The sequence below is a fragment of the Nerophis ophidion genome, linkage group LG04 (assembly GCF_033978795.1).
Source record: "Nerophis ophidion isolate RoL-2023_Sa linkage group LG04, RoL_Noph_v1.0, whole genome shotgun sequence".
NCBI classification, from domain to species: domain Eukaryota; kingdom Metazoa; phylum Chordata; class Actinopteri; order Syngnathiformes; family Syngnathidae; genus Nerophis; species Nerophis ophidion.
In genome coordinates, this window is record NC_084614.1 from 72,028,420 (window position 1) to 72,050,925 (window position 22,506).

General features: G+C 39.0%; 1 pseudogene; it reads right to left on the bottom strand.

The window, feature by feature from the left end:
* Positions 1-22,506, bottom strand: part of LOC133550458 (neural cell adhesion molecule 1-like) — a 662,135-nt pseudogene that overhangs the window by 159,448 nt on the left and 480,181 nt on the right.

Genomic DNA, 22,506 nt, shown 5'->3' on the forward strand with positions numbered 1-22,506 from the left:
CGGTAGAAATTGGCCCAACACCGCTGGCGTGTTGGGCTCCCGTCGTCTATTTTTTTGGGGGGGTGGAATTTTGTTGTTTTTGTTATTATTTTCCTCTGTATTTTTACCATGTCCCTGCCAAATGTCCCAATCTCTACTCTTATTATTTTATTTATCTGCTTTCATTGGATAAATTATTACGCTACACACATTTTGCCAAGCAACAACATCAAATAAACTGGTAAATAATGCATATTGCTACATTTTTTTAGCTACATTAAAAGCTAATCTTCAATCTTCATCTTGACAATTAATTGCTAAGGTGTACCGAGAGGGACAAGCGGTAGAAATTGGATGGATGGATGGATGGAATTGCATTGACTTTTTGTTGTTTGTGGGGTTAAAAACAGTCTAAAAAAAAAATCCCATATATATCCCTTTAAGTATTTATTTTGAACGTTGATGCATTATCTACGATGTTTTCCGAAACTTTTCTTCCCGAGTGACAGGCGGGAGAAGATAAAAATAAGATGCCCATCAGACACCTTTGGATCTTACCACATTTTTCGGCTTTGATTATTCAGTCCTAAGTACCAGTAAAGTGGGAAAACAATTTGACTTTATATGCTTGTTTGTGTTTCATTGGATTTGTTTAACCATATCCAATTGTATTTACAATCTGCAAAGTACGTGAAAATACCGTATTTTCCGGACTATAAGGCGGACTTAAAATATTATTTTTCCCCTCAAAACTCGACAGTGCGCCTTATAACCCGGTGTGCCTAATGTAAGTAATAAATTAGGTTGAGCTTACCCACCTAGAAGCTATTTTATTTGGTACATGGTGTAACATAAGTGTGACCAGTAGATGGCAGTCAAACATAAGAGATAAGTGTAAGCTGCACTATAATGGCAGTATGACTCAAGTAAACAACACCAAAATTTTAAATGTTCCACTGAATATATAAAACAATACACACGGCGCTCAAAAATATATCAAAATGTTTTAGTTCGACTTTGGTAAACCCGGATTGTCGGCGCATTAAAAATAGGAGTATTATTCTGGTTTGTGTATAAGGTAAGACATTATCTGGCGTTTTGTTTCGCAATATTACGCAAAATCAACTTCTCTTACATTCTGGCACCTGCTGATCTGTGTTTGGGATCTGCATAAATCCTAAAAAATTGCGCTCCTCCGCCTTTGTAGTCTGTGGCGACACCGTAATCGATAATCTTCTTTTTCTGTACTTTCTTGTTTTGGGACATTCATCCTCCACTGTTGCCATTTCTAATATCATGTAGTGCAAAGTGATCAGCATATATTTTTTATATTAAAGAACCAATCAATCAATGATTATTTATATAGCCCTAAATCACTAGTGTCTCAAAGGGCTGCACAAACCACCACACAAACCACAACGGCATCCTCGGTAGAGCCCAAAATGCCCGTCTTACTCCGCTCACAATAACAGACGCAATCCACTTTGCACATGTTTAGTAGAACAGCTTTGCGTGTGCTATCAGGTTGTTTTAGTACAAGCAAACCTGGAATTTTTTTTTTTATTCAGTTCGTTTGTTAATCAAAAAAGTTTGTAAAAAGGCGCGGTTGGTAAATCAAGGTTCATCTTAAGGTGTGTTCCTGCCGGTGGTCCCCGTCCATTTAATTGCTGTGTGAGGCAGCAAGTAACTATTTATGCAGTGCAAATGTTGCCTAGCAACAAGGGCAAAGTGATCGGGTACCTGGACAGCGAGCGCAAAAAAATGACGGCTGCCGGAGTGTTATCCGGTGTCATATAAAAAATAAATAATAGTAGTGTTCATCATGAGAGGCAATGCAAATTAAACAAAAACAAAAAAAATAACGGTTTGAATTGGTGCAGGTTATCGGGGACTGTTATTACCGACGTTATTACTAAGTACCTGGATAGCGAGCAGAAAAAAATGACGGCTCCCGGAGTGTTATCCGGTGTCATATAAAAAATGAATAATAGTAGTGTTCATCATGAGAGGCAATGCAAATTAAACAATAAAAAAAGAAAAAATAACGGTTTGAATTGGGCCAGGTTATCGGGGACTGTTATTACCGACGTTATTACTGAGTACCTGGATAGCGAGCGCAAAAAAATGACGGCTCCGGGAGTGTTATCCGGTGTCATATAAAAAATAAATAATAGCAGTGTTCATCATAAGAGGCAATGCAAATTAAACAATAAAAAAATAAATAAATAACGGTTTGAATTGGTCCAGGTTATCGGGGACTGTTATTACCGACGTTATTACTGAGTACCTGGATAGCGAGCGCAAAAAAATGACGGCTCCCGGAGTGTTATCCGGTGTCATATAAAAAATAAATAATAGTAGTGTTCATCATGAGAGGCAATGCAAATTAAACGATAAAAAAAAAAAAAAATAACGGTTTGAATTGGTCCAGGTTATCGGGGACTGTTATTACTGACGTTATTACTGAGTACCTGGATAGCGAGCGCAAAAAAATGACATCTCCCGGAGTGTTATCCGGTGTCATATAAAAAATAAATAATAGTAGTGTTCATCATGAGAGGCAATGCAAATTAAATTAAAAAAATAAAAAAATAACGGTTTGAATTGGTCCAGGTTATCGGGGACTGTTATTACTGACGTTATACTGAGTACCTGGATAGCGAGCGCAAAAAAATGACGGCTGCCGGAGTGTTATCTGGTGTCATATAAAAAATAAATAATAGTAGTGTTCATCATGAGAGGCAATGCAAATTAAACAAAAACAAACAAAAAAAATAACGGTTTGAATTGGTCCAGGTTATCGGGGACTGTTATTACCGACGTTATTACTAAGTACCTGGATAGCGAGCAGAAAAAAATGACGGCTCCCGGAGTGTTATCCGGTGTCATATAAAAAATGAATAATAGTAGTGTTCATCATGAGAGGCAATGCAAATTAAACGATAAAAAAAATAAAAAATAACGGTTTGAATTGGTCCAGGTTATCGGGGACTGTTATTACTGACGTTATTACTGAGTACCTGGATAGCGAGCGCAAAAAAATGACGGCTCCCGGAGTGTTATCCGGTGTCATATAAAAAATAAATAATAGTAGTGTTCATCATGAGAGGCAATGCAAATTAAACAATAAAAAAAGAAAAAATAACGGTTTGAATTGGTCCAGGTTATCGGGGACTGTTATTACCGACGTTATTACTGAGTACCTGGATAGCGAGCGCAAAAAAATGACGGCTCCCGGAGTGTTATCCGGTGTCATATAAAAAATAAATAATAGCAGTGTTCATCATAAGAGGCAATGCAAATTAAAAAATAAAAAAATAAATAAATAACGGTTTGAATTGGTCCAGGTTATCGGGGACTGTTATTACCGACGTTATTACTGAGTACCTGGATAGCGAGCGCAAAAAAATGACGGCTCCCGGAGTGTTATCCGGTGTCATAGAAAAAATAAATAATAGTAGTGTTCATCATGAGAGGCAAAGCAAATTAAACAATAAAAAAAAAAAAAAATAACGGTTTGAATTGGGCCAGGTTATCGGGGACTGTTATTACCGACGTTATTACTGAGTACCTGGATAGCGAGCGCAAAAAACTGACGGCTCCCGGAGTGTTATCCGGTGTCATATAAAAAATAAATAATAGTAGTGTTCATCATGAGAGGCAATGCAAATTAAACAATAAAAAAAGAAAAAATAACGGTTTGAATTGGTCCAGGTTATCGGGGACTGTTATTACTGACGTTATTACTGAGTACCTGGATAGCGAGCGCAAAAAAATGACGGCTCCCGGAGTGTTATCCGGTGTCATATAAAAAATAAATAATAGTAGTGTTCATCATGAGAGGCAATGCAAATTAAACAATAAAAAAAGAAAAAATAACGGTTTGAATTGGTCCAGGTTATCGGGGACTGTTATTACCGACGTTATTACTGAGTACCTGGATAGCGAGCGCAAAAAACTGACGGCTCCGGAGTGTTATCCGGTGTCATGTAAAAAATAAATAATAGTAGTGTTCATCATGAGAGGCAATGCAAATTAAACAATAAAAAAAAAAAAAAATAACGGTTTGAATTGGTCCAGGTTATCGGGGACTGTTATTACTGACGTTTTTACTGAGTACCTGGATAGCGAGCGCAAAAAACTGACGGCTCCCGGAGTGTCATACAAAAAATAAATAATAGTAGTGTTCATCATGAGAGGCAATGCAAATTAAACGATAAAAAAAAAAAAAAAAAACGGTTTGAATTGGTCCAGGTTATCGGGGACTGTTATTCCTGACGGACAGGTGTCACGTCTCTGTAGCTTTCACTCATTTGCCGCTTTTCCACTAACGCAGGGGTAGGCAACCCAGAACGTTGAAAGAGCCATTTTGGACCCAAATAACACAACCCTGTCAAGCGTCATTCATATAAAACTCGCGGGCCGCACTAACATCAATCTTTCATATTAAGGTGGGGAACGCAAAATAAGGTCTCGTGTCTCTGAACCCTGAAGTAAACCAAAGACGAATGTCCATTACAGAGGACGCTGGTTCTAAGGAGGATATCGCTGCAATTGCTAGAAAATTGTAATTTTTTTTAGCATCGTAAAATGGTCTAAAAGGGTCAAATAAGGGAAAAGAAAAAAAAGTCAAGATGTGGTAGCTTACCGTCTTTTTCCACCTTGATGATGGAGCCCTTGTGCTTCCACAGGATGAAAGGCGGCGGCGACCCGATCACGTCGCAGACGATGTCGGCGTCATCGCCCACTTTGAACTCCTGCGGGCTGGGGACGTTCTTGAAGGTGATCTTCTCTGAAAGCGGCCGAGGCAAAGCACGCGTGAAAGGCGTCGGTCGGATGGAGTCCGAGGTCGTACACGGGGGGGGGGGGGGGGACTTACGGAAGATCTTGACTTGGACCGTGGCCTGCGCCTCCTTGTCGCCGCTCCTGGCCACGCACTTGTAGATGCCGGCGTCGTCTACGTCGGCGTGGTAGATGATGAGGGCCGAGCTGGTCTCGTCGTTGCGGTTGACGTGGATGTCCGGGTTGTTCGGCAGGATCATCTCCCCGCTGGGCTTGTACCAGTCGATGTCTTTGGCGTCTCCCACCACTGCGGAAAAGGTACGTTTTTGCGTCGATAAAATGCAGATTCATACCTAACTATAAAGTTGAAGTACCAATGATAGTCGCACACACACTAGGTGTGGTGAAATTACTCTGCATTTGACCCATCCCCTTGTTCACCCCCCTGGGAGGTGAGGGGAGCAGTGAGCAGCACCGGTGGGCCACGCCCAGGGATCATTTTTGGTGAGTTAACCCCCAATTCCAACCCTTGATGCTGAGTGCCAAGCAGGGAGGTAATGCGACCAATTTTTGAGTCTTTGGTATAACTAGCTAGCTACCTTGGTCTGATTTACTAAACTCCAAATAGTGTGTGCAAAAAAATTAAATAGCGTGTACTATTAGTGGCCGTGTGGCCCCAGCAGGTAGAGAACATTGAAGGAACTTGTTGAATTAGGTCCTGACTAGAACTAAAGATAAAAGAGACTATAGCACTGTGTTTTAAGTAGGCTGACCATATTCTGAAATCTGAAAATGAAAATTTCATCCATCTATCCATCATCTTCCGCTTATCCGAGGTCGGGTCGCGGGGGCAACAGCCTAAGCAGGGAAGCCCAGACTTCCCTATCTCCAGCCACTTCGTCTAGCTCTTCCCGGGGGATCCCGAGGCGTTCCCAGGCCAGCCGGGAGACATAGTCTTCCCAACGTGTCCTGGGTCTTCCCCGTGGCCTCCTACCAGCTGGACGTGCCCTAAACACATCCCTAGGGAGGCGTTCGGGTGGCATCCTGACCAGGGTACAAGCGGCCGAAATGAGTTTCCTCCGCCGGGTGGCGGGTCTCTCCCTTAGAGATAGGGTGAGAAGCTCTGCCATCCGGGAGGAACTCAACGTAAAGCCGCTGCTCCTCCACATCGAGAGGAGCCAGATGAAGTGGTTCGGGCATCTGGTCAGGAAAATGAAAATTTGCCAATGATAATCGAACTTGCTTTATAAATAATATATTTATTTAAATATAGCATTTTTTTCTCCTCTGTTGACCGCAGTGTTGTCGCTAGAAATGTTCAAAATGGGGTACCCATCAAGTCATAAAAATTTATATATATATATATATATATATATATATATATATATATATATATATATGCTCCAGCACCGCCCATGACCCCAAAAGACCCCAAAAGGCTATATACTGTATATATATATATATATATATATATATATATATATATATATATATATATATATACAGTATATAGCCTTTTATATATATATATATATATATATATATATATATATATATACATATATACAACAGAAAAACCTAGTGTCTCAAGGGACCAATCGGAGCTTCTTTGTCAGTCGCGTTATATATATATATATATATATATATATATATATATATATATATATATATATATATATATATATATATATATATATATCCTTTTTGCAACATTTAAATATAAGCTGAATGCGATAATTGCTGTCATGTTGTTAAATCCTGTTTTATCATCACATTTCTGAGTCTCATTTGCAAGTATGACGTTAACAATTCCAGTTTTAGGCCAAGTCATAGTTTATCATGTGTTGTTTTGTTGCCCCCTAAAAGTGTTAATACTGCAAGTATTGCACTTATTACGCACCGGCTGCTTTATTGTAACTTAGACTTAGACAAAATTTAAGGTTGTACTTGTATAGTGCTTTTCTACCTTCAAGGTACTCAAAGCGCTTTGACACTATTTCCACATTCACATTCACACACTGATGGAGGGAGCTGCCATGCAAGGCGCCAACCAGCACCCATCAGGAGCAAGGGTGAAGTGTCTTGCTCAGGACACAACGGACGTGACGAGGTTGGTTCTAGGTGGGATTTGAACCAGTGACCCTCGGGTTGCGCACGGCCACTCTCCCACTGCGCCACGCCGTCCCAAGGCCAAGTCATAGTTTATCATGTGTTGTTTTGTTGCGCCCTAAAAGTGTTAATACTGCAAGTATTGCACTTATTACGCACCGGCTGCTTTATTGTAACTTAGACTTAGACAACATTTAAGGCCAAGTCATAGTTTATCATGTGTTGTTTTGTTGTTTTGTTGCGCCCTAAAACTGTTAATACTGCAAGTATTGCACTTATTACGCACCGGCTGCTTTATTGTAACTTAGACTTAGACAACATTTAAGGCCAAGTCATAGTTTATCATGTGTTGTTTTGTTGTTTTGTTGCGCCCTAAAAGTGTTAATACTGCAAGTATTGCACTTATTACGCACCGGCTGCTTTATTGTAACTTAGACTTAGACTAATTTTATTGATCCACAAGTGAAATTGTTCACACAGTCACTCAAAGGATGGAAAGGGTAAGGATGGAAAAGATAATGCAGATATAAAGTACACTAAAAATGTACCGTAGTAGCAATATAAAATATAACATAAGTAATATTTAGATATTATATATACAGTTTATAATATATACTGATATATTATATTATATTTTATATAATTTTTACAATATATATCAAATCCCAATTACCATGTACATGTAACAGCTGCAGCACCACATTTGCAGGTGTTGAAATCGCCATTTAAAATTGCTGATGCTAATGAACATCATGTTAATACGAAGCTAATTTATAATAGCATCTAGCTTGCACTTTTTTGTAAAAGTGAAGCCTTACTTTACTTACGTTGGAGCATTTTTTGAGACCATTTCTTCCTAGGTATTGAACTTTGCAACATTATCTAGATCAGGGGAGTCAAACTCATTTTAGATGGGGGTCCACATGGAGAAGAATCTACTCCCAAGTGGGCCGGACTGGTAAAACAGCACGATAACTTAACAATAAAGACAACTTCAGATTGTTTTGTTTGTTTAAAAATAAAACAAGCACAATCTGGATTTTTAAGAATCATATTGTTGTTGTTTTTTTTTACAATTATATGTTGTGGTTAATTGTCGTTATTGAATAAATTACATGACAATGTTCAGCAGTTAACTCATTGGTGTTCGTTTTCGATCTATCAAGATTAAATAAAATATAGCAAAATCAAATTACAGGATGTTATTTATGTAGTTTGATCATTTTCCTCGACTGATGCACTAACATCATGTGGTTTAATTTGTACATATATAGTATAATTTACAAAGATACAAAGAATTGATTTTGTGACATCTAGTGGACACATTTAGAACAGCATTTTCTTTCATACAACAATTTCAGGTTAATTTTTATACTTAGCAAACTCATCCCGTGGGCCGGATAAAAAACTGTTTGCGGGCCTGATCCGGCCCTCGGGCCGTATGTATGACACCCCTAACCTAGAGGTAATTTGGCTGAGTTCACTCTCAGTGCTGCTGGAGTGATCTCCAAGTGCATGACTGTTGGATTTAACCTGAATCGGATTGGATTGGTGCCAATAAAGTACCGGATTCAGTCCCTATCCCTACGGAACTTCAAGTACGTTGAATCTTTATGTCAAATTTGCTTTTTTAAAGTGGTAAAGTCATTTTTTCAAAATGCCGACACATACAGTGGGGCAAAAAAGTATTTAGTCAGCCACCGATTGTGCAAGTTCTCCCTCTTAAAATGATAACAGAGGTCTATAATTTTCATCATAGGTACACTTCAACTGTGAGAGACAGAATGTGGGGGAAAAAATCCAGGAATTCACATTGTAGGAATTTTAAAGAATTTATTTGTAAATTATGGTGGAAAATAAGTACTTGGTCAACCATTCAAAGCTCTCACTGATGGAAGGAGGTTTTGGCTCAAAATCTCACGATACATGGCCCCATTCATTCTTTCCTTAACACGGATCAATCGTCCTGTCCCCTTAGCAGAAAAATAGCCCCAAAGCATGATGTTTCCACCCCCATGCTTCGCAGTAGGTGTGGTGTTCTTGGGATGCAACTCAGTATTCTTCTTCCTCCAAACACGACGAGTTGAGTTTATATCAAAATGGATACATGGATGATACAGCAGAGGATTGGGAGAATGTCATGTGGTCAGATGAAACCAAAATAGAACATTTTGGTATAAAGTCAACTCGTCGTGTTTGGAGGAAGAAGAATACTGAGTTGCATCCCAAGAATACCATACCTACTGTGAAGCATGGGGGTGGAAACATCATGCTTTGGGGCTGTTTTTCTGCTAAGGGGACAGGACGATTGATCCGTGTTAAGGAAAGAATGAATGGGGCCATGTATCCTGAGATTTTGAGCCAAAACCTCCTTCCTTCAGTGAGAGCTTTGAATGGTTGACCAAATACTTATTTTCCACCATAAATTCTTTAGAATTCCTACAATGTGAATTCCTGGATTTTTTTTTCACATTCTGTCTCTCACAGTTGAAGTGTACCTATGATGAAAATTACAGACCTCTGTCATCATTTTAAGTGGGAGAACTTGCACAATCGGCGGCTGACTAAATCCTTTTTTTTTGCCCCAAGCTCTGTGAGCATTTTCGGAGCTTTTGGAAAACTGGGATGAAGACCACATTCCTTTCCAGCAGCCGGCGCATATTCCAACAGGAAGCCAACAGCAATAAGACTTGAGCAGAAATGACAAAGATTTGCTTCGGAAACGGTCCCAACTGGGAGGAAACCATGTGGCGCCGGAACGCACCACGTCCGGCCCAGGTGTGGGATGGCGGTGCGTAGCCCGCCTGACTCCTCGAATGACTGCGTTTTGAAAGAATAACTAAGAAGCGCAACACTGCGTCCATTGTGCAGGTCTGGAAGTCAACTTTGTTTTTAGAATCTAACCAAGCGTACGTTTAATTTACACTTCTCAGTGACACGTGCGATCCCTTGTCAAATATTGGCATAGACTTGTGTAGTAACGCAGAAACCACAAACAGGACAGAGCTGACTTTTCCCTGTCACTACTCAGAGCTTTTTGAAGCCAACCAAGCAGCTTCATGAGAGTTCTTACCTTCGCACAGGAAAAACTTGGAATCTCCTACGCTGATCTGCCCTTGAGGTGGTGTGATCTGCACCTGGATGGCAGCTGGAGGTAGAGAGAGAGAAAAAAAAATGCATAAATTCATACGTCCGCAATAAGGCAAGTTTGTGTAGAAAGATCAAGGACAAGATGATGGACAGGCAACGCGAACATTACGAGCTAATAATTCATATTAGGAGTTTTTTTCTTTGCCTCCGCCGCCAAGGTTCTCGCTAATGCTGGCTTATGTTTGATGTATACGAGACAAAGGGTATCGGTCTGATATCAGCAAAAACACAAGATTTGGATCTGCGTCTAAATAGCACCCACATGCCCTCCAATAAAGCCACGTTTCATATAGAAAAGGAAGGAGATTCATATGGCCCCATTCGCTGCAGTTTAACTGACACATGAAACATGACAAATTTGGGGCGTACACAATCCACTTTAGCCGCCAGATGGCAGCAGAGTGGTGAATATCTTAAAAAATGTTTTCTGGCAATTCCAGCTTTTAGAAAAGGAACGAGATTCATATGGCCCCATTCATTGCAGTTTACCTGACACATAAAACATGACAAATTTGGTCGTGCACTATCCACTTTAGCCGCCAGATGGCAGCAGAGTGGTGAATATCTTAAAAAAATGTTTTCTGGCAATTCCAACTTTTAGAAAAGAAATGAGATTCATATGGCCCCATTCATTGCAGTTTACCTGACAAATTTGGGGCGTGCACTATCCACCTTAGCCGCCAGATGCGAGCAGAGTGGTAATTATGTTAAAAAATGTTTTCTGGCAATTCCAACTTTTAGAAAAGAAACGAGATTCATATGGCCTCATTCATTGCAGTTTACATTGACACATGAAACATGACGAATTTGGGGCGTGCATTATTCACTTTAACCGCCAGATAGCAGCAGAGTGTTGAATATCTTTAAAAAAATATTTTCTGGCAATTTTAACTTTTAGAAAATAAATGAGATTCATATGGCCCCATTCATTGCAGTTTACCTGACATATGAAACATGACAAATTTGGGGCGTGCACTATCCACCTTAGCCGCCAGATGCGAGCAGAGTGGTAATTATGTTAAAAAAGGTTTTCTGGTAATTCCAACTTTTAGAAAAGAAATGAGATTCATATGGCCTCATTCATTGCAGTTTACCTGACACATGAAACATGACGAATTTGGGGCGTGCATTATTCACTTTAACCGCCAGATGGCAGCAGAGTGTTGAATATCTTTAAAAAAATATTTTCTGGCAATTTTAACTTTTAGAAAATAAATGAGATTCATATGGCCCCATTCATTGGAGTTTACCTGACACATGAAACATGACAAATTTGGGGCGTGCACTATCCAGTTTAGAAGCCAGATGGCAGCAGAGTGGTGAATATCTTAAAACATGTTTTCTGGCAATTCCAACCTTTTAGAAAAGAAATGAGATTCATATGGCCCCATTCACTGCAGTTTACCTGACACATGAAACATGACAAATTTGGGGCGTGCACTATCCACTTTAGCCGCCAGATAGGAGCAGAGTGGTGAATATATTAAAATAATGTTTTCTGGCCATTCCAACTTTTAGAAAAGGAAGGAAATTCATATGGCCCCATTCGTTGCAGTTTACCTGACACATAAATCATGACAAATTTGGGGCGTGCATTATCCACTTCAACCGCCAGATGGCAGCAGAGTGGTGAATATCTTAAAAAATGTTTTCTGGCAATTCCAACTTTTAGAAAAGGAAGGAGATTCATATGGCCCCATTCATTGCAGTTTACCTGACACATGAAACATGACGAATTTGGGACGTGCATTATCCACTTTAGCTGCCACATGGCAGCAGAGTTGTGAATATCTTAAAACAAGTTTTCTGGCTATTCCAGCTTTTAGAAAAGGAAGGATTTTCATATGGCCCCATTCAAATTTTTTTAAACCCGTCCTTTCTAATCCATTTTATAGTGCTTGTTACTCTCGGTGTCTCTTAGCCGCCCATACAAATCACATTGTTTAAAAATGCATTTTCCAATTGATAATGTGACATTATTGCGGCCGGAATATATATATATATATATATATATATATATATATATATATATATATATATATATATATATATATATATATATATATATATGTATATATATATATATATATATATATTATACACATATACATACATATATTTTTACATATATATATATATATATATATATATATATATATATATATATACACATATATGTATATATATATACACATATATGTATATATACACATATATGTATATATATATACATATATGTATATATATATACATATATGTATCTATCTATGTATATATATACACATATACATACATATATGTATACATATATATATATACATATATGTGTATATATATATATATATGTGTGTATATACATATGTATATATGTGTATGTATAAAAATATATATGTATATATATATATATGTATATATGTATATTATATATATATGTATGTATATATATATGTGTATGTATATATATATATGTGTGTATATATATATATATATATATATATATATATATATATATATATATATATATATATATATATATATATGTATATATATATATATAAATACAGTATATATATTTACGTTAGGTCAGGGAAAAACACATATGCTATTTAATCCCTACAAGTCTGTTTTGAAGGTTTCCCTGCGCTTCAGAGGATTTTATCATATATTTTATTCTAAAAACCCCTGTTTCACAGGTTTCCTTGCTCTTCAGGGGATTTTATTATACATGCATCCATTTTCTACCGCTTATCCCTTTCGGGGTCGCGGGGGGTGCTGGAGACTGTGTTATTATAAAATCCCCTGAAGAGCAGGGAACCCTGCGAAACAGGCTTGTAGGGATGAAATAGCCTCTGTGTTATTTCCTGACCTGATATATACTTTACCGCCCGGCCCCCGGCTAAATTTTTTTAACCCAATGCGGCCCCCGAGTCAAAAAGTTTCGGGACACATGCTTTAAAGACTAATTTCTGAGGCAATTTGAGCTAATAAGTTTGCAATGTAAACGTTCCGCCTCGGTACAAATAGAGGCGAGTGTTGGAAATCTAAGGGGGAAAAAAATCAGGATGTAGACTTTTTTTTTTTTTTTTGCGGTTAGTCTACCATAAAAAAGGAACATAACTCTGTCGGTGGGGACTGCAAATGCGCTGCATACTAAACAGGGTGCGGCAAAAAAGATATATGTTCATCAAAGAGCATTTTTGAGAGCCGTTTAGTTTAATCACATCAAACTTTGCCTCGTCTGACCTCCTGGACTGGACTGTTTGGCCGGGCGCAGACGTAAACAAGAGGGTCGAGACCTTGTCGAGGAGGAGGTCTCGCTCCGCTCGCTCAACCAACTCTGTTATGACCCAGACTCGAGCAAATACACGACCAGAACACTTGTTTGGACTCCTGAGGCGAGAATTGCATGCTGGGAGAACAACACCACCTGGAGCAGCTTGTACAGTAAATATTAACTCTCAGGCATTGGTGTATTTGTGTCCTGGGTTTGCTGATATAGTGTCCAGAGAGTATATTAGGGCTAGGACTTTACTTATTTATGTAGCTTTTTTCACAACTTAAAAACATTTTTATAGTCGGAAATATAATAATACATTAAATGTATATAGCTTTTCTCGGGATTGGGAATCAAACAGGGATCTTTATTAACTCAACTGCACAAAGGAGGAGGAATAACACATTTTTACACTAATATACATTAAAAAAATAAATATCCTATATGTCGACAATTCCATACATACATTTCTCAAATGTGTCATTGTGGCTTGTGCAGCCCATTGAGACACTTGTGATTAAGGGCTATGTAAATCAATGTTGATTGATTGGTAATTGAAAAAATAAACAAATGATTAGCATTGTAATAATTCAAAAATAAAACAACTTTACTACCGATGTCTTCAAATAACAAATAGAAATTAAATATAAAAATGACATTTAAAGTAAAAAATATTAGCATAATTTAAATGATTAAAATTCACTTATAAATATACAATTATTATATATCCATACTATAGATTTATTTAAATAACAATCGAAACAGCAATATAAGAGTTATGGATACAACACAAAATACAAATATAATTTAAATTATTATAATTGATAAATAAAAATACACACTATTGATTTTATTAAAATAATTTTAAAAATATATTTTTAAATAAAAATCATAAACATATTTAAATAATTTTAAAACAATAATATTGGCATCTTAAATAATAAATATAAAAATGACATTTGAACTAAAAATATTACCATTATTTAAATTATTAAAATAAATGTATACATTAAAAATTATTATAAAACTATATCATCGATTTACTTAGATAACAATTGAAAAAAAATATATAATAATAAAGTAAATGAAAAAATACTGACATATTTTAAATTATTACAATACATTTTTATTTCTAAAATAACAAATACACTATAATTAAAAAAATACATTTTAATAGAAAATATAAAAATATTTCAATTATTATAATTCATTTATAATAAAAATTATTATAATTCATTTATAATAAAATATAAATAATATACTATTGATGTATTTAAATAATGAGTCAAAAATATGTGTTAAAAAATATAAAATAACAACGACATCTCCATCTACAAAGACTGATAGCTGAAATAAACTTATGGGTGTGTATCCATAAAAAAAAGTAATGACGTGGAGAAACATCGGCAGACGGAGCTGAACCAATTCGAACCCCAAAAATGAAACGCATTATAGCAAGCAAAGAGCGAATGACACGAGATTGTCTTAATAAACTGAGGCTGCGTGGGTGCTGCTGCTTTAAATAGCGGCGATTGTTTGCTGCAGCGTTTTTATCAGAGTACAGACCGCTGCTTAAGCAAATTTGGTATTTTCAGCCAAGTGATTAAGATCCAAGCACGAACAGAAGAAATACGTGCGAGAGGTGAGGAAACAACAATCAAATAAATAGTCCTGGCTCAGTGATTGCAAACACGACACAAGTATTTTTAGAGGCCCTCTGCAGAGATTGATTTTTTTTTTTTTCTCCTCAGTTTCGACCGACTCAATCACTCCGAGGTGCTCTCATTCTTTGTGCGTATTTCTTTGAAGGTCCGACGCCGTAAATCACAGATTATACTTTAACGGGAACCCTTTATCTGGTAGCAACAGACACAAAAACGCGGAGTGGACAGTAAGACGTCAAAGGCTTCATAAGGACACCTCGCTTTCTTTCTCACCACGGAACTGACATCTGATCCCGTAGAAATCCTGCGGAGCGCGCTGGTATTTTGACACAAACGCCAGCGATTGAGTCCGTTTAGCTTCGGTTTTCTCACCGGGAGCTTCATGGGAATGCTCCACAAGAACTCCCGTCGTGATCCCGCCACAATGAGACGTGGACGTTTCCCAGCCAAGTCATTGCACCGTAGCTTAGGTACTTTTTTTTTTTTTTTACGAGGACCAGGTCAGACAAAATATTATTCATAATAGTTTAGGAATTTTTACAAGATAAGAAAACGGATTGTTATTCCCGAACTCCACACCGAAGAGGTCGAGTTTTATCATTTGTTAGTTCGCAGGATGACGCAAAAACTTGCTAACCGGCCAAAAGAAGTGTCATGTCTTTGTGATCATGTTTTGTTTTTCACTCCATTGTTTTGTTTCCATGCATACCAATCAGTTCACCTGTCCTCACGACTCACGCACCTGATTCTTTTGAACTCACCATAGCACTATTAAAGCCTGTAGTTGCCAGGCAGTCAGCCTGGCGACATCACCGCCTACGCACCCACGTTAACCAATGCCGATGATCCATGCCCTTTATCAATCACAGTAAGTGTTTTCATTTTTGTTGTCCATAGTTTTGCCTTAGTGCAAGTTTTAGTTTTCATAGCCAAGTTTTTGTATCTATTTTTTTGTGTTTGGATTAAAATATGTCGTTACCTTCCAGTCGTTTTGCACCTCGGGAAAACAAACCACACCAAAGTCCACCCCTTGACAAGAAGACACTTTTGAACACAATTGAAAAACCAATAGTTCTTCATTACTCTGTAAGACATGTTGAAAAAAAAAACAATAGTGTGCAACATTTAATAATTTAAATTTAAAAGACATAAAATCCACCAAACTCCCAAAGTCCAGTAGGAGAGGGATTTTTACGGCTCAACTTGTCGACAATAGCCGCCTGACGGCAGTAAAACATTGCATATTTTACAATGTGTTTTGTGCCAGTTCCAAATGTATACCTTAGCAGGGGGTGTATATTGTAGCATCCCAGAAGAGTTAGTGCTGCAAGGGGTTCTGTGTATTTGCTCCGTTGTGGTTATGTTGTGTTACGGTGCGGATGTTCTCCCGAAATGTGTTTGTCATTCTTTTTTGGTGTGGGTTCACAGTGTGGTGCATATTTATAACAATGTTAAAAGTGTTTACAGGCCACCCTCAGTGTGAACTGTATGGCTGTTGACCAAGTATGCCTTGATTGACAATCGATCCACTACTGTCTCTGCACCAACCCTCACAAATGTTGCTGTGTACGCACACCTTCACAATTTCTTTTTATTTTTATCCCCTCTTAACCTTGTACGTACATTGAAAATTGATGCAACCTTGACACAAAACGTCGGACATTTTAAGCATTCAAGAAACCCCGCCCGGACACCCCGGACAGTCCTGCGAAAGAGGACATGTAAGACGACGTATGGTCAGTCTCGTTATTTAAATCAGTGTTTTTCAGTGTGCCGCGGGATACAGTCTGGTGTGCCGTGGGAGATGATCTAATTTCACCTACTTGGGTTAAAAATATTTTTGCAAACCAGTAATTATAGTCTGCAAATGATGTGTTGTTGTTGAGTGTCGGTGCTGTCTAGAGCTCGGCAGAGTAATCGTGTAATACTCTTCCGTATCAGTAAGGTGGCAGTCGGTAGCTAATTGCTTTGTAGATGTCGGAAACAGCGGGAGGCAACGTGCAGGTAAAAAGGTATCTAACGCTTGAACCAAAAATTTTAAAAAGGTGAATGCCCCTACGAAATGGCATTGAAGCTTAGGGAAGGCTATGCAGAACGAAACTAAAACTGAACTGGCTACTAAGTAAACAAAAACAGAATGCTGGACGACAGCAAAGACTTACTGTGGAGCAAAGACAGCGTCCACAATGTACATCCGAACATGACATGACAATCAACAATGTCCCCACGAAGAAAGATAAAAAATATTTTTGATTGCTAAGATAAAGTAGATGCGGGAAATATCGCTCTAAGGAAGACAGGATAATACAAAAAAGGAGAAAAAGCCAAGACAAGAAGTAAAAGACTACACACAGGAAAAACAGCAAAAAAGTCCAAATAAGTCAGGGTGTGATGTGACAGGTGGTGACATTACACTTACTTTGAAACAAGTTTTTCAATCATTTCTGCTGGTGGTTTGCCTCTGCATTTTTTCACAGCAAAAAATGTGCCTTGGCTCAAAAAAGGTTGAAGAACACTGATTTAAATATCTTAGTAATACATGTTAACAATGTTTAAAGGGGAACATTATCACCAGACCTATGTAAGCGTCAATATATACCTTGATGGTGCAGAAAAAAGACCATATTTTTTTAACCGATTTCCGAACTCTAAATGGGTGAATTTTGGCGAATTAAACGCCTTTCTGTTTATCGCTCATGTGGTGATTACGTCAGAACGTGACGTCTCCGGGGTAATACAGCCGCCATTTTCATTTTCAACACATTACAAACACCCGGTCTCAGCTCTGTTATTTTCCATTTTTTCGACTATTTTTTGGGAACTTTGGAGACATCATGCCTCGTCGGTGTGTTGTCGGATGGTGTAACAACACTAACAGGGAGGGATTCAAGTTGCACCACTGGCCCGAAGATGCGAAAGTGTCTGCCGCCAGACCCCTGTTGAATGTACCAAAGTGTCTCCACATTTTACCGGCGATGACAGACATGACACAGAGATGTATGGATAACCTGCAGATGCATTTGCAACAATAAAGTCAACTAAATGACAAAGGTGAGTTTTGTTGATGTTGACTTATGTGCTAATCAGACATATTTGGTCGTGGCGTGACTTCCAGCTAATCGATGCTAACATGCTATGCTAATCGATGCTAACATGCTATTTACCGGCGGTGCTAAAGCAGACATGGCACAGAGATGTATGGATAACCTGCAGATGCATTTGCAACGATAAAGTCAACTAAATGACAAAGGTGAGTTTTGTTGATGTTGACTTATGTGCTAATCAGACATATTTGGTCGTGGCGTGACTGCCAGCTAATCGATGCTAACATGCTATTTACCCGCGGTGCTAAAGCAGACATGGCACAGAGATGTATGGATGACCTGCAGATGCATTTGCAACTATATTACGTTTCCTTCCACCTACATTTAATGCGAAAAAAACACTTACCAATCGACGGATTTAAGTTGCTCCAGTGTCAAGAGATGCGAAAGTCCTGATTGTTCGGTCCGCACATTTTACCGGCGATGCTAAAGCAGCTATTCGGCCATGCTATGGGTATGAATAGCGTCAATAGCTTCAGTTTCTTCTTCAATATTTTCATACTCCAACCATCCGTTTCAATACATGCGTCATCTTCCGGTTCCGGGTCAACGTGAATGACTGCTCGCTGACTGCTCGCTGACTGCTCTTGTTGCAAAAAAGCTAAGTATCGTTCTATCTGTGTGATTTTAACTGTTTTGCAGCTTTATTTACAACTTATCGAACATATTTAATAGTTCAATTTAACTTGCAAATCACCCGATCTCTGTCTCACCACTTCGCCCTCAGCTAGCTAGCTGCTAAGCTAACGAGGCTAGCGGAGAAAGGCAGCGCCGGTCTGAAGGAAGCTTCTCCCCCGCCACCGTGACCACCACTTCCCGAAGACAGCTGGCACCCCACTCGGCGACGGAAAGTTTCTGTGAGTATGGCTTCCTGCGCTTCGTGCACTTTACTCATGGATAGGTTGGCTTTGCTAGAGAGCCGTGTCCGCCAGTTAGAGCAGTGTAATTTCGTAACTTTAGATGTTGCGGACACATCTGCTAGCGTTAGCTGTAGCGAGCTAACTAGCCCAGCTTGTAGCAGCCCTAATCGGCCTACAAGCTACGGTGTACCGGTTGAGACGCATAATAGATTTAGCCCTGTAGCTAGTCCTACACCCCAGTCTACCGGGCACCACACTTTAGTCATAGGGGACTCCATCACCCGAAACATAAAGCTTAGCAAACCAGCCACAATTAAGTGTATTCCCGGGGGCAGAGCACCTGACATTGAAGCTAATCTTAGGGAGCTAACTCGCAACAGGTCTAGTAAACACGTACGGCAGGCTAACCGCACCACTAGTTATGCGAATATAGTAATACACGTTGGCTCCAATGACGTTAGGATGTGACAATCAGAGATTACAAAGAGAAACATAGCCAGGGCTTGTAATCTCGCCAGAAAGATGTCCAGGCATCGAGTAATTGTCTCTGGCCCCCTGCCTGGGAGAGGCAATGATGAGAGATATAGCAGATTAGTCTCTCTTAACAGGTGGCTGGATAGCTTCTGCAGACAACAGGGATTTACGTTTATTGATAATTGGCCCTCTTTCTGGGGCAAACCTGGCTTGCTGAGGAGAGACGGCCTTCACCCTAACCAGGAAGGCGCTATCCTCTTGTCTCGGAACATAGACTTCGCATTGAGCCACATTTGACTAACTGCACTAGAGCAAGCCCGGTCACAGGCAATTACAGAGCCTGCTAGCCTGGGTATGGAGTCAGTTAAGTTAGAACTAGCCAGCGCCAGGCTGGATGATCCCTGTACACATAGCAATTTTCGTAGAATAATACACAACTCACAAAATGTTTTTTCTACTGTGTCTATGACTACGTCAGAGTTAGACATGCGTTCTACTGAGGTGGCAAATTATGATGCGTTCAGTTTATCGCAGCGCCAAGTAGACAATCTGAAAATTCCCGTCATATCAATTCCTAGATATGGTCGTAATTATTTTAAGTACACTGCGCATAATAAACGCAACATTATTAATATTGCTACTACGGATAATTTTATCAACAACTCCTTAAAACAGCCCACTACCTATAATATGGGCTTTCTAAACATCAGATCTTTGTTTCCCAAAACGTTATTAGTCAATGAGGTCATTAGAGACAACAACCTTAACGTCATCGGTCTTAGCGAAACCTGGCTTAAACCAGACGACTTTTTTGCGATAAAAGAGGCATCCCCTCCTAACTATACGAATGCGCATATTGCCCATCACCTCAAAAGGGGAGGGGGTGTCGCACTAATATACAACGAAAACTTTAACTTTAGTCCTAACTTAAATAATAAATATAAATCGTTTGAGGTGCTTTCTATGATGTCTGCCACACCTCTGCCTCTGTGCCTGGCCGTTATCTACCGCCCCCCAGGGCCCTATTCGGACTTTATTAGTGAATTCTCAGAGTTTGTTGCTGATCTAGTGACGCACGCCGATAATATAATTATAATGGGGGACTTTAATATCCATATGAATACCCCATTGGACCCACCGTGCGTGGCGCTCCAGACTATAATTGATAGCTGTGGTCTTACACAAATAATAAATGAACCGACACATCGCAGCGGTAATACGATAGACCTAGTGCTTGTCAGAGGTATCACCGTCTCCAAAGTTATGATACTCCCGTATACTAAAGTAATGTCCGATCATTACCTTATAAAATTCGAAGTTCAGACTCATGTTCGGCAAGCTAATAATAATAATAACTGCTATAGCAGCCGCAACATTAATGCTGCCACAACGACGACTCTTGCGGACCTACTGCCCTCGGTAATGGCACCGTTCCCAAAGTATGTGGGCTCTATTGATAACCTCACTAACAACTTTAACAACGCCCTGCGCAAAACCATTGATAGTATAGCACCGCTGAAGTTAAAAAAGGCTCCAAAAAGGCGTACGCCATGGTTTACTGAAGAAACTAGAGCTCAGAAATTATTATGTAGAAAGCTGGAACGCAAATGGCGCACGACTAAACTTGAGGTGCACCATCAAGCATGGAGTGATAGTTTAATAACTTATAAACGCATGCTTACCTTAGCTAAAACTAATTATTACTCAAATCTCATCCGCATTAATAAAAACGATCCAAAATTTTTGTTTAGTACAGTAGCATCGCTAACCCAACAAGGGACTCCTTCCAGTAGCTCCACCCATTCGGCAGATGACTTTATGAAGTTCTTTAATAAGAAAATTGAACTTATTAGAAAGGAGATTAAAGACAATGCGTCCCAGCTACAACGGGGTTATAGTAACACAGATACGATTGTATATACGGCGGATACTGCAAATATCCAAAATAGTTTCTCTCGTTTTGATGAAATAACATTAGAAGGATTGTTACAACTTGTAAATGGAATAAAACAAACAACATGTTTACTTGACCCACTTCCTGGGAAACTTATCAAGGAGCTTTTTGTATTATTAGGTCCATCAGTGCTAAATATTATAAACTTATCACTTTCCTCGGGCACTGTTCCCGTTGCATTCAAAAAAGCGGTTATTCATCCTCTCCTTAAAAGACCTAACCTCGATCCTGACCTCATGGTAAACTACCGACCGGTGTCTCACCTTCCCTTTATTTCGAAAATCCTCGAAAAAATTGTTGCAGAGCAGCTAAATGAGCACTTAGCGTTTAACAATCTATGTGAAACCTTTCAATCCGGTTTCAGGGCAAATCACTCGACTGAGACAGCCCTCGCAAAACTGACTAATGATCTATTGCTAACGATGGACTCTGAAGCGTCATCTATGTTGCTGCTCCTCGATCTTAGCGCTGCTTTCGATACCGTCGATCATAATATTTTATTAGAGCGTATCAAAATACGAATTGGTATGTCGGACTCAGCCCTGTCATGGTTTAACTCTTATCTTACTGATAGGATGCAGTGCGTCTCCTATAACAGTGTGACCTCGGACTATGTTAAGGTAACGTGTGGAGTTCCCCAGGGTTCGGTCCTTGGCCCTGCACTCTTCAGCATCTACATGCTGCCGCTAGGTGACGTCATACGCAAATACGGTATTAGCTTTCACTGTTATGCTGATGACACCCAACTTTACATGCCCCTAAAGCTGACCAACACGCCGGACTGTAGTCAGTTGGAAGTGTGTCTTAATGAAATTAAACAATGGATGTCCGCTAACTTTTTGCAACTTAATGCCAAAAAAACGGAAATGCTGATTATCGGTCCTGCTAGACACCGACCTCTATTTAATAATACAACTTTAACATTTGACAACCAAATAATAAAACAAGGTGACTCTGTAAAAAATCTGGGTATTATCTTCGACCCAACTCTCTCCTTTGAGTCACACATTAAAAGCGTTACTAAAACGGCCTTCTTTCATCTCCGTAATATCGCTAAAATTCGCTCCATTTTGTCCACTAAAGACGCCGAGATCATTATCCATGCGTTTGTTACGTCTCGTCTCGATTACTGTAATGTATTATTTTCGGGTCTCCC